The sequence below is a fragment of the Streptopelia decaocto genome, assembly GCF_964273445.1.
Source record: "Streptopelia decaocto genome assembly, chromosome: 1".
NCBI lineage: Eukaryota > Metazoa > Chordata > Aves > Columbiformes > Columbidae > Streptopelia > Streptopelia decaocto.
The window spans coordinates 66,011,100-66,023,425 of NC_138663.1; the positions used below are offsets into that span (position 1 = coordinate 66,011,100).

At 37.7% G+C, this 12,326-nt stretch overlaps 1 protein-coding gene across 10 annotated transcripts in view; it reads right to left on the reverse strand.

Moving 5' to 3' along the window:
• WNK1 (WNK lysine deficient protein kinase 1) overlaps positions 1-12,326 on the reverse strand; it is a 106,827-nt gene that overhangs the window by 50,494 nt on the left and 44,007 nt on the right. The window lies entirely within an intron of this gene.

Below are 12,326 nucleotides of genomic sequence, written 5' to 3' on the forward strand. Positions count from 1 at the left end.
CATTTCTTTTAGATGTGGTAAAGTTTGTGATTATATCAGATTTTAATCCAGTGAAAAAAGTGTGTTCCAAAATTCAACATCCACATTTATACGGTTATTTGATGCATTAAAGGCAAGTTAGGTACTGTTAGGCAAGTTAGTATTTTTAAAACACTAGATTTTCAAAATACTTTAAACACTGAAGTATATGCTACCCAGAACTTCTCTCCACAATTTTTGCCTAGAAACGTGTTTCTGCATTAGTTAGATCACCAGATTACCAGGCCAGTGGTTTAGCATCTTGTGCTAATGCAAGAGATACTGAAAATATCATCTACTTCATAAGAGAAGATACAATCAGCGCCATATAGCTTTGACACCAAACCAAAATGAAGACAAAGTGTTATATACCCTCACCTACCCCATATTTTAAAAAATAGTTAGATATAGAATAACACCACAGACAGAAAATAGTAGAAGCAAGAAGTGTTCCAACATTGCTGTTCAGGATTTTAATCTACATTTAAATTATAGAAAATAAAGTACAGTCAAGCTTAAAAGTCAATCTATGCAAACATAAAACAGCTCAGCAAATTTATCAAGAATTCTGATTTATCCTCAAAATCCCCTCCTGTGCGTACACACACTTATTCTATAGAGCTGCAATTCTTACCTACCTCTTTACCGCAATCCTTGTGAGAGCAGCAGCAGCAGTGGGAATTAACAATTACAAATATGGGACAGATCTCTCTTTTTGTAAAATCCATCAGGAAAAAAAAAAAGAGATGCACACACCAAAGAGTTAGTTGGGTGCTAGTTTCCGATGAGAATCCACCAGGCTGTGGACTTAACGCACAGCGGAAGGAAAGCAGACATCAAAGTTAAAAGGGAGCATTGTTTTCTGTTTGACACCTCTTGTACTTTTCCAAGTCCAGTACATGAGGCTGCAGAGATTTGAGCTCAATATCTGCTTTTGCCACTCAACCACTGAATAGGAAGAATCAATACAAGCAAGAGGTAAGGGTATCCTTTTCTGCCTGCCCAGCTAAGCTGTAAGGAGGAGGAAGAAGAGGCAGCACAGGGATCCTTTACCTCCCGCATGTCCCCGCCCCCTGCCTGGACGCTCTGATTATTCTCCACCCAGGTTTTCTGCCATAGTTTAATGTTGCACATAGGGTCATCACCCTGTTCGCTCCCACCACTGCAGAAGTATGCTTTTAAACAGACAGAAACAGGCCAGCCAGTGTGTTGTTCCGACCCAAGGTTGCTGGCACTAGTTTTGTAAAGAGGGAAAAAGGCAGCTGCTGTTTCTCCTCTTTCCACAGAGCTACAGCAGCATACATACAGATTACTACAATTTAACCCTAATAAAACACTAGTCAGCACTAGGATAACATAATTCACTCCACCACCCTCCTTCCTGACTATTGCATTCTACTACCATTGGCAACATCACCTGCTTTCCTTTTCCTGGGTGCTTAATCTAAGGGAACAGAGATTTGAAGATGATTTTCAAACTGTTGGAAAAAGTTAGAAAGCCGCATTGTTGTTTATTTTGCATCACATGTGCATAAATAATCCACAGAGTTATATTGTCTAATGCCTCTTGCTAAATTCCAAACCTAAACCTAAAGTCTGACATCTTTTTTTTTTTTTTTCCCCTGGTATTTAGTTTCAAACAGTCACTGTAAAACTTGTTTACCAATAAAATGAGTTGTCCACAGCTTCAGGGCTTTTGGGGGTTTTTTCAGAAGGACATAAGGAGCAATGCTAAGAAAGGTAATGTACACCATTTTAAAGTGTGAATTAAGCAAATTAATTTTGACCAACTAGTGATGATAAACTGTGATAAAATTCAATCTTTTCATTATCAAGATCACTTTTCACCCCAAACCAGCATACTTAATTCCTCAAGTATACCACAACTATACCAGTGTTCTTGTTATACCATACGACAGTGTTGTAAAAGCAACACTTTTTGACCCATTACTGGGCATTTTAGAAATCCTCTCCACTAGCTCCTGTGAAACTTTAGAGATGGCAAGGGAAAAGGGGTCATTAAAGATCCTGCTATGTTGAGTGTCCTTCCAACTGCTTAGCTAGACATTTTATTAAAAAAATCAACTGTTGATTACCATATCCATTTTAGCAGTGCTTACTGGTATCACAAATAAAGCATATTAGAAGTTTGACATTGCTTGTAAATTTTTTTGTTGTTACAGTTGCACTCAAACGAAACAGACACTCTGCAGTTAAAGCAAATCTACTTCACTGGAATAAAAAGCTAACATTTTGCACACCTAATTAAGGCTAAACTTTTCTGGGGTACACTACATGACCTGCAAAGAACATTAAATGTTTCAGCATTTAACAAGCACAGAGTCTACCTGTCCCAGTCTAACCACAATTCTTGCTTGGCTCTTTTCAAAGGTGCTATAACTGCAGAGCTTGAAAGGAATTCTACCGTAACTGATTAATCTTCTCAAACAAAATGTTCTACGGTTGCAGTCCAGAGGCTAATAGAATCAGTTGCAAAGTCAAATCACACAAACAAAGTAATTAAAGTCTCTACATTTTCTTTTCGGTAAGTTGTTACCATTCTAGCTTGAGCCAGCCCCAGGCTGCCACAAACCATTAATTCCTGGAATTTAGACAGAGTGTACGATTCCAGTGGAAAACAAGCCAATGATCCAACCTCCTTCTCCATAGTCCCAAAGAAGCCCCCAGGCAATGATATGTGGCAGTTAAATTGCTTTACCCCATGATCTTCTAAATTCACCACCTGCTATTAGTTACTCACCCAGCCCTCAAAACCTACAAGTTTAACCATTTCATCACCTTTTCCATCTCTAATCCTTCATGTTAATTCTGTCTGTTCTACAAACAATCTTTCAGATTTAGTTCTTTCCTTTTTCACACAGGATACACCTAAAACTATTGCATAATTCTCATCCCTGTCCAAATACCTATTGCAAAAAGGAAGACTTCATCTTAAGATTTACTCAGTTCAAAACAGATAAGGGTTGCCTCCAGAGGATGGATTTTATTCTTGTTAAAAAGGAAGCTGGAGAAGTTGAAACTGCGGGGAAGGGGGTGGAGGGGAAGCAACACATTTAACAGAAGTGAAAATTTAGCTTCTCTGTTTTCAGTATTTTCATAGCAATTAATTCTGGACAATTGATAATCCTGCCAAGAATTAAATCAGTAAATCTTGCAGAATAAGCTCTGCACCAGATCAGTATGCTAACAGAGTAAAGAGTATTACTGCAATACAAGCAATAGTAGCAGATGAAAGCTTCCAATGAGCTAGAGTTAGCTCATGAGGCACTATTTAGACTAGGTCAGGCTTAGTTCTTTCCTGATCAAAAATCACAATTACACATTTTCAACCCAGTACCTTTTGAACACAATCTACCATCATCTGGATCAAAATCCATACCTCAGCTATTTCAGAGTTCTTTGCCACTGAAATAGCTTAACAAGTCTGTCTCCACCCTCTCCGATGCAGGTATGTAAGTAATCTAAGTCCCGTAACTCTAAAATTTCTCCAAACCAGCTGTCTTCATGACTTGCAATAGATAACTATGTATGCCCAGATTTCACAAGCACATCGTAAAGACAATAAAGGCAGTGTAGTATTTATACAGGCTTGCCTGCTGCAACCTGACTGATCACAATTTAAAAACTCTCTTCCTCCTTGATTTACTACCTACTCTCAAACAATTTTTGAGGCATTAATAAAAAATGAGAGATCAGTCACAGCAGTAAGAAAAAAAATCCCAAACATACATGACTATTACACATACAAGGTATATTTGTATTTTGATTGCCACACTCATACTAGCTGTTCATTCCTAAAGCTTGTGAGGTTGCTTCAAAGAAGCACCTAATCATTTTGTATGAGATAATCTTTAGCAAAAAAAAGAAAACAAATTACTTGTTTGACTAGCCATCACTGCTCACTATCATCTCCACACCTGTATTCTACAACTGATCTCCAAGCCCAGGAGCTGCAGGACACTGACACTGCCTGCTTGACCAGCTTCTTTGCCAATGTCTCAATATTGTATTTTCACTCAAGTACCAGAGAATTTACAGCGTTAAAAGCCTTACAAGACCAGTATAGTAGGCTACAGTTCTGTTGCTGTTTACACACAGTTAAGTTTGAACAAGAACTAGTTATAACTCTTCCTAGAAATCGCTGGCTGTGATCCTTTCCAGCACTCTCACGCAAAAGGCTAAAACAAAGTAAAAATCCGCTGTATTAGTGATACTACTGAAACTCAACTTATGCTACATACTGTTGCTGAATATACACCATGCGTTACAACTACCAATTGACTAATTATCTAGCCCAGCACACAGGGCATTTTAAGTTTTTATTTCAGACATGAAAGTCCACTGTACTTCAGCACCTCCAGGTAAATAAAAATATCAACCTATTTCAAAAGTCCTCAGAATCTGGAGCCCTTATGACTAGCTAAGCAGATGGTTTTAGTTAAAAGTAGATTAATTAATCACAGCATCTATTGTAACTGCAGCAATTCTAATGAACAGAAGAAATGACTCAAGCTCTAGAACAGGAAGTTTTGTAACTACAAGGCAGGACACAGTTCCTTAGTGTACAGTGGCAAACAATTAGGATATTAGTACATGTAACAGTGTTTAGAAACACACAGTAAAGTCAGATTGGATAAGTGGACTGGGCACTAACTTTCCCATTTTTATTCTTGCACGAGAATGTAAAGGTAAGATTAGTTTAACTACTGCACACAGTTCTTTAACCTCACACTTAGGAGCAAGGATGTTGCCTTTATCATCTGAACAATAATATGCAGTGGTGAACATCTTGATCTGGCTGAATGACCCTTTGCTTTGTTGGGACTTCAGCTTAAAAATGGCTTTCAAAAAAAAAAAAAAAAAACCACAGACATGCCTAGACACGCATTTCAGTTCTATAAATTCAGAAGTGCCACAGTCACACAATACTAAAAGTGTCTTTCTTCTATTTTCAGTATGGAAAATGCATTTTTCAAAAAACATATTAGTTGTCTTCTCTGCTTTAATCAGCTACCATTCTGATAGAAAAAAGAATGATCCAACATTAAGTCTTTCCATGGGACACAAAACACACACTAGACCTACTAAAAGGCCTAGGATAACGTTGCAAACACCAAAAATAGTGCACAATTCAGACAATGCCCAAAGAAGTCATAGTCCCTTTTATTTTATGACTTATTCTAATAGGAGTGAAGGACTTCTCTTTGTGCACCAAAAAATTCAAGCGTTTCAGACAGTGGTCCTAAGAAGTGTCCCTGCTACGCAGACATTTTTATGATGGTGGTAAAGAGTGGCAAGGTAGAAATGTCTCTGAAAGAAGTTTACCTTAAAGTCACAGGCTCATAGTGTGAGGAAACTTTTAAATACCCTTGCTGGACAGCGAAGCAAAGAGCTTTTTTTCTTCCCTTTAGTGTAAAAACATTATGCACAGTAAGTAATGCAGTTTCTTACATATACTTTTTAGCCCAGTTTTTCTCTCTAGTTTGGGGAACAAACTACCTGCAAAATCATATTCAACTTCCGTAAATTTTGTTCTTCTCATACAGGAACAAACAAAAGCATTGAACTAGGCATAACACACACCCAGGTCACTGCCTGGTCTGGAAACAGCTCTGAGTAACCTGGAGGTAGCTATAATGGGTTTATGTAAAATTTTTGGTAGAGTTCTCGCCTATGAATCACACAATAATCTCAAAATAACTTATTTTTACTCAACATCCCTGTGAGCTCCCTTAAGACTAAAACTTCCCTGGACTTATCCCATTCCTGCCCCTGTGCAACTATAGCTCTACAGCTGGCAGGACAAGAAATAAGAGCCCATGCATTCTTAATGTCAGTATTTTTGACTAGTGGCACTATACTGACAACATCGAACTATCAGACTCCCCCACAGTAATGCCTTAGTGATTCAATAATGGTTCTCCTCATGCTGCAAAGCCAGGTATTTAAAAAACACTTATCACCTCCCTGTTCCTGAGAAAAGCCACCTTCCTATCTCTTGTTAAATTAAATTAACTCCAGTTAATGTAAGAGCTAACTAGATGTCAGCACAGGATAGAATATTAAATATTAGCATTACCATTTTAAGAGGCCTGATCCTTAACAGGTAATGAACTTTTAAAATTGTTAAACATACATTGTTCACTCAGTATTCTGTGAACTGACTTAGGTTTATAAAAACACATTTTGAAACTATGCATTAGAACCAGATTTTAAAATTCCAAATCGAAAAAATACAATAGATCTTGATTTTATGCAATTCAACCAAAGCTCATGCCCCAGCCCCACCCCTACCCCATTTTAATTTCTGATCATTTTAAAATCATGTCCAATTAAAAATTGCTAAGAGACACATTCCAGACTCTGTAGTGAACAGTATAAATGTATCCTTTTGCCTCAAACCAAGTTTGTCTTGGAACATCAATACTGATAAAACAGTTTTAGTTGTAATCTAGAAGCTTTTCATGCTGAATAGTACAAATGCCTCTAAGATCAACTCATGAGTGAGCTACTTTTAGAAAGGAATTCAGTTGAATGAGCCTTTTTCCTTCCAATTTCAGATATCATCTGTTCTTGCTGTGCAACCCATATAGCATATTCTAACCAAGTGTTCAAGCTGGTCTCTGCTTTCCCTTTTTTAAGAAATTACAATGATTTAAATAGGACTTCTAATCTAACATGCAAAGCTTCTTAAGATATCAATGCTTCAAAACCTTGAATTCCCATCTCTCATTTTTGAGGCTATATATTTCTGAATTGATGAGTCAGTGACTGAACCTCCACTTAGAAAGATTCCTCACTCTCAAAGATGTTCCCAGCAAAATGCTTGCAACTGAGTTGACTAGCTACAAAAGGAAGGTGGTAGAAGCTTAAATATTCTTTCATCCATTCAGTATGATGCAGATGAATCGCATCTGACATGCTTTTTTTTTTCTCCATCTGATACTTCAGTGCCTGAAGTTTCCTCTTTTAATGAATACAATCACAAGAGTTTTCCCCTTCTTACAACTAATCTGCTTCCTGTGCTTGGTTGAAGTTTCATGGTCTTTTAGCATCTGCTTTTACAACACACTACTTGCTGTTTAAAGGGTCCCTCCCTGTAATTTCCCATTGATTCTGTGGCAATGCTTCTTGCACTTGAAAGCTTGATTGGAAGGGTGTGTCTCTATCTTTCTGAACCAGGCCAAGAAATCAAGTTATTCAAGGTTTAAAAAAAGAAAAAGAAAAAAAAAAAAATCACATATTGCTTCCAGAAAGCAAAATAGGCCTTAATCAACTTTTGTTAAGCACTACAAGTAAAATCAATCATAAGCCTAAAGGTTAAGCACTTGTTGCCTAGGTCACCTCAGGAAGAAAAAGAGAAAGAAAGGTGGGATGCCTTGGTGTTGCACCTCTAGTGAAAATTAAGTAGTTGACTAGGCTAGACAATTGTGATGCTTAACTTTTAGGACTCTAAAAAATGAGACTAATTTCATCTACAACTGACCAAACTGCAGCATTTAGTAACTGCCTTGTTTCCAGCCAAGAGAATGACCTTCACTCTAACCAGTGAGCCTCAGTTCCCACCAGTTTGGGAAAACGGGTTTTTAAACTAGATAGATACTGCCTGGTCAGGTTACTCATTATGTACCTTGTTCCCTCAGGCCTTTTTTTAAGCTCTGTAGAACAGAGAAGAAAAATGTAGTGCCTGTTCTGTGGAACATTTTAGTACAGAACTTTTTTTTTAAGTCAAAATGCCTTTTTTTTCCTTCTCATCTGAAAGTCTGCTCAGAAGGCAGGCATTTATTTACAGAGAAGAGACTGGACTTTTGGGGAAAGCGCAAAACTTCACTTTGTCAAAGTAAGCGTGAAGAAAATTAAGTACAGAGCACAACTCCATCAGGGGAACTTAAAAGGTAAGTTTATATAAAGGGAGGGCATGAGAAAGAAAAGGGAGTTTTCTGCTTATACTCAAGATAAATCAGCACATTTGAAACTGAGGATGGTCTTATTAACCTTTCTTGCAATGAACTGTTTAGGTTTTTATGTTAGTGGTAGATATGCAAGAATGATACAAATCTGTATAAACCCTTTGTCTTTTTACTAGTCCTGGGACTAGTGAATTACGTAGAAAATTTAATATGCCGGACATCCGAGTATTAGAGGTTGAATAATCAGTACCTCTACATCCTTATAAAAATAACCTCTGTGCTACAAAAAGAAAGCTCAAAGGAAATACAGCGTAAAAAGTAATATATTACAAAAGGTCTGCACTACATCTGTAAATGGTGACTGCAATGTGAGCAAGGAAAAAACCTCACTAGCTTGTGAAGCAACTGTGCAGGTTACATCAGTCTCACCAGAGGGTGAGACAAAGCAGCTGAAGCTACTGCAGTTATGCCTTCATGGCATTGCTTCTCAAACAGACTAAATTAAGAAATCATACTTAAGATATCTGTTCTATAAATATCTCTGTTTTCATTTAGATGCACACGCAGCCCATTTCAAATATCTCGTGACAAACTGTTTAATTGAAATATGCATGGAACAGGTCAAAGAAAGAATACTAGTCTCCAGAAAAGAACCAAGTCAGACAGGGAAACCTTCCTGAATTATACCAAGATATTAAAATTCCCTTTTTTTGTGCAAGTGAGTATGTAACAGAAGTAAGTATCTTGATTACATTCTGTATTGAAACTGCTTGTATTGCTTTGATTTGGTGCAGAATTAAAAAGGGAAAGAAAAAAAAAAAAAACAGAAGAGGGAGGATAACCCATTACCTAATCTAGTAGTACATCATGAAGACAGTTGTGTCTGCACAAGAGGGCAGAGGAAGGAGAGAGAAGAAACAAACAAACAAACAAATTCATCACAGTAGCAGGCAAGACTACGTTAGTAGTGCAGCTTATTTTCAATTCATTACAGGCTTAGATGGCTTTTTTTCTGATGCCAAATAGGCAGTAAAGTGCTCACTGTATGCATCCAGTCCAAGATGATGAAACATACTGCTTAAACCTCAGAAGATGTTTTGTTTCCTCCCCTGCCCAATAAGGTAAAAACCCCAGTTGTTGTTTTCTTTCTTTATTTCTTTAAGTACTAACTACTACTTTATTTGGAATAACTTCCAAAGGACAGCAAAGGATAGCTTCACTGAAGAAAACAGTTTTTTGAGACAAAATTTCAACATTATGATTTAATTAAAACAAAGAAGAAGGCTCAGCTCCTTTATGCTTGAGTGACAAGACATGCAGATCTCATTTTTCATTCTAAAGAAACTGCTAGCAAAAGGGTCAGGACTGAGTATGCTACAGGGTACAAGTACAGTGGCCACAATTCCATGTCAAACTCCTGCTAACTTCCCTAACAGAACTGTAAAAGAAAGTACAGCATAACACCTTGAGCCCTACAAATTGTAGACAGTTGTTTTTTTTTAAGCTAGGCATTTACCCAGAATCTTCTACTGAAAGATGAATTCTTCTAGTTCAAGTGAGCCAGAAAACCAGTTTAATTGCACTTCTGTTTCTTGGGCCAGGGAAGATGGGGGAACTTCACCCCAGCACTGCTTTAAGGAAAAACGGGAGCTTCCCAGTGAGACAATGTAGACCATGGGTGTCCAACTCATTTTTACCAGGGGGGGGCATATCAGCCTCGTTGTTGCCTTCAAAGGGTCAAATGTCATTTTACGTCTTAAAATGTCATTTTATGTCCTAAAATTACATTTTATGTCCTAAAAATGATATTCGTCCCTTTGAAGGCAACCGTGAGGCTGACGTGGGCCCCCAGTGAAAATTAGTTGGACACCCCAATGTAGACCATACAGGCAAGCATCTTTTGAACAGCAGACTCACACAGCAGTGCTGTTATCCAAGATATGAAGCAACAATAACTGCCAGAAAATGTCTCAAGTCTAGGAGGAACTTCAGCCTTTACATCTGATATCTAGATCTTTGCTTACACAACTGTATTTAATTAGAAAACTGCTTCCAACCGTGAGGGGAGACTGAACAGAAGAGGTAGAACTCATAACCAAGCACTCCGGGCAATCCCAGCAAACACCCCCATCCAACATAGCAGCATCTGGGCATCAGCTCCAGCGAATCTTATCAAAAAAGGTGTAAGGTCAAAATGCAGTGCACCTGAAGACCATCCTCAAAAAGATACCAATGTACAGCTAAAATGGGAGAAAAGAATGCATGCTGGTAGTAGCAAGTCCAGAACTGAGAGGACAACCTGGGCATTAAGGCACTTTTTACAAGTTTGACCTAAGCGACAGCAAGGATTTAAGCTAACAGAGCAACTCTGCCTTTTAGTAAGCCTAATAGTTACTGCAAAGGTGGTGAGGGAAATCAGTTAATTTAAATACATATCACCTGCACACTTTGATCTTATTGCCTTTGGGGTTTCAACAGTTTTAAAGTTCGCACATGGCATGATCTTTCGTGACTGTCAATAGCAGACTATTATTATTGTCTTTCATTCTGATCTCTGTGTATGCATTTAGTTAAAATAATCCTTTCATTTAAGGCACAGCAGGACTACAGCTGCTATTTCAAAATATTCCTAAACATGCCTAGGAAAGTAGCAAACTAAGAGGTTGAAATGAAAATGTTAAACATCTTCCACAGACTACGCTCACCCTCCAACATACATTAGAAGTGTTGTTAAGTACTGTTGCATGCATCTGCACATGAAGTTTTCCAACTCCACTCTGTTTTTGATGGTTCACACACTGTTCTTTTAAGCACTAAATTTCTCAACTGGTTCACCCCTCACCCACAACTGCAGATATTGTCTAAACTTCTGAAGTCTCCTTTGAAATTAAAGAAAATCTTTTCTTTAAAAAGGATCAAAGGACAAGTGCAGAAAAATAATATGGCTCTTTTTCATATTGGTTCACAGATCTTTCACAGAGTGATAAAAACAATACGAAGGGTAATTTATTTCACTTTCATAACAAGGTTCTGCTTTCCATAGGATAGAAGAAACACAGAATTCTCCATTATCAATAAAGACAGGTTTCGTGTTTTATTTCCAGATAATCTTTTTTTCATTGAAAGCCTTCTTCAAAAGCTATTCAAGTTTTTGCTTGTGGTTGGTTTTGTTTTTTGAATAAACTGCTTTGCAACTACAATGAAATAAACAAACCCAAATATACCAAAGCCTTTCATTCTCTGCCTAGAGGCAGATACATGTACATTTAATTTACCTTTCTGTCCTTTGCTCCTTCTGAAAGAAAAGATTCCCTTGACTCCATATTGAAGTATATTTTGGAGCTCTTAAGCAGCAGAAAAAAAAAAAATCAACAATTAAATTCAATCTCTGAACCATTAGCAGCAGAGTAGAAGGAGGTATTGGACAGACTGGAAAATTAACAGTGTTTCTCATCCACTTAGAAGTTGAACAATGAAGAGAAAGAAGCATCAAGTGCAAAAAAGAAGCGGTAAGCTGCACCCTGGTAAGCCTCTAGATAAGTTTGTCTGCTACAAGCCCCTACGAGGCTTTCCAATTGCTAAGTACTTCACAGACCAGGAAAAAGACATCTCTTTAAAACCTGGGGACTTCCAAGCCTGAGATTGACTCAAAAGCCGATTCTCACCATGACCCAGTTCCTAGCACTTTTTAAGGAATAAGCAAGGCAGCTACATCAGGTATCTGTTCTGAGAAAAAGTGCCCACCCAAATTATGCTGCTTTGGCTCTGGCCAAGACACACACCTAAGCACTGCAAAACACACCAAGACTGTTTTGGTAAGATACTTAGTTTTCTTTCACTGATCCAAATAGCTTGCAGATCAGATTATGCTTTAAGCGGAATAAAGGCTACACTTTACTCTTGTTTTGCCTCTCTATTTAGAAAACTACAGATAAGTCCACCAACACACACAAAAAAAGATGCTGTGTGTATATACATGTATATAAACTTACTCTAACACCTGCTCAAAAAACAAAATGGCAATTGATCCCTTCTTCCTCCCTCCTTCTGCGCCTCTCCAATATACCCCTTCAAAAAAGGAACAGTATTTTATTTCACCAAGCCTTCCTTCAGAATTTAAGACTGTTCCTTTCACATCTTTAAGTCAGTAATTTTACCTGCCTTTTATAGTGTGTGAAGCATCAGGAATAACAGAGCATTTTATTTTTCCAAAGCCAAGCAAGTTGTCTATTAAATCCTCAACATCTCCAAGATAATATACACAAAGATTAACAGGAATTCATTTGTCTACACTCACAGAAAGAGGTAAGATTTTTTCCTCCCTTTGTACATCCGCACAGGCATTCTGAGAAATCCAATGCAAGTTTTTACTTCCCC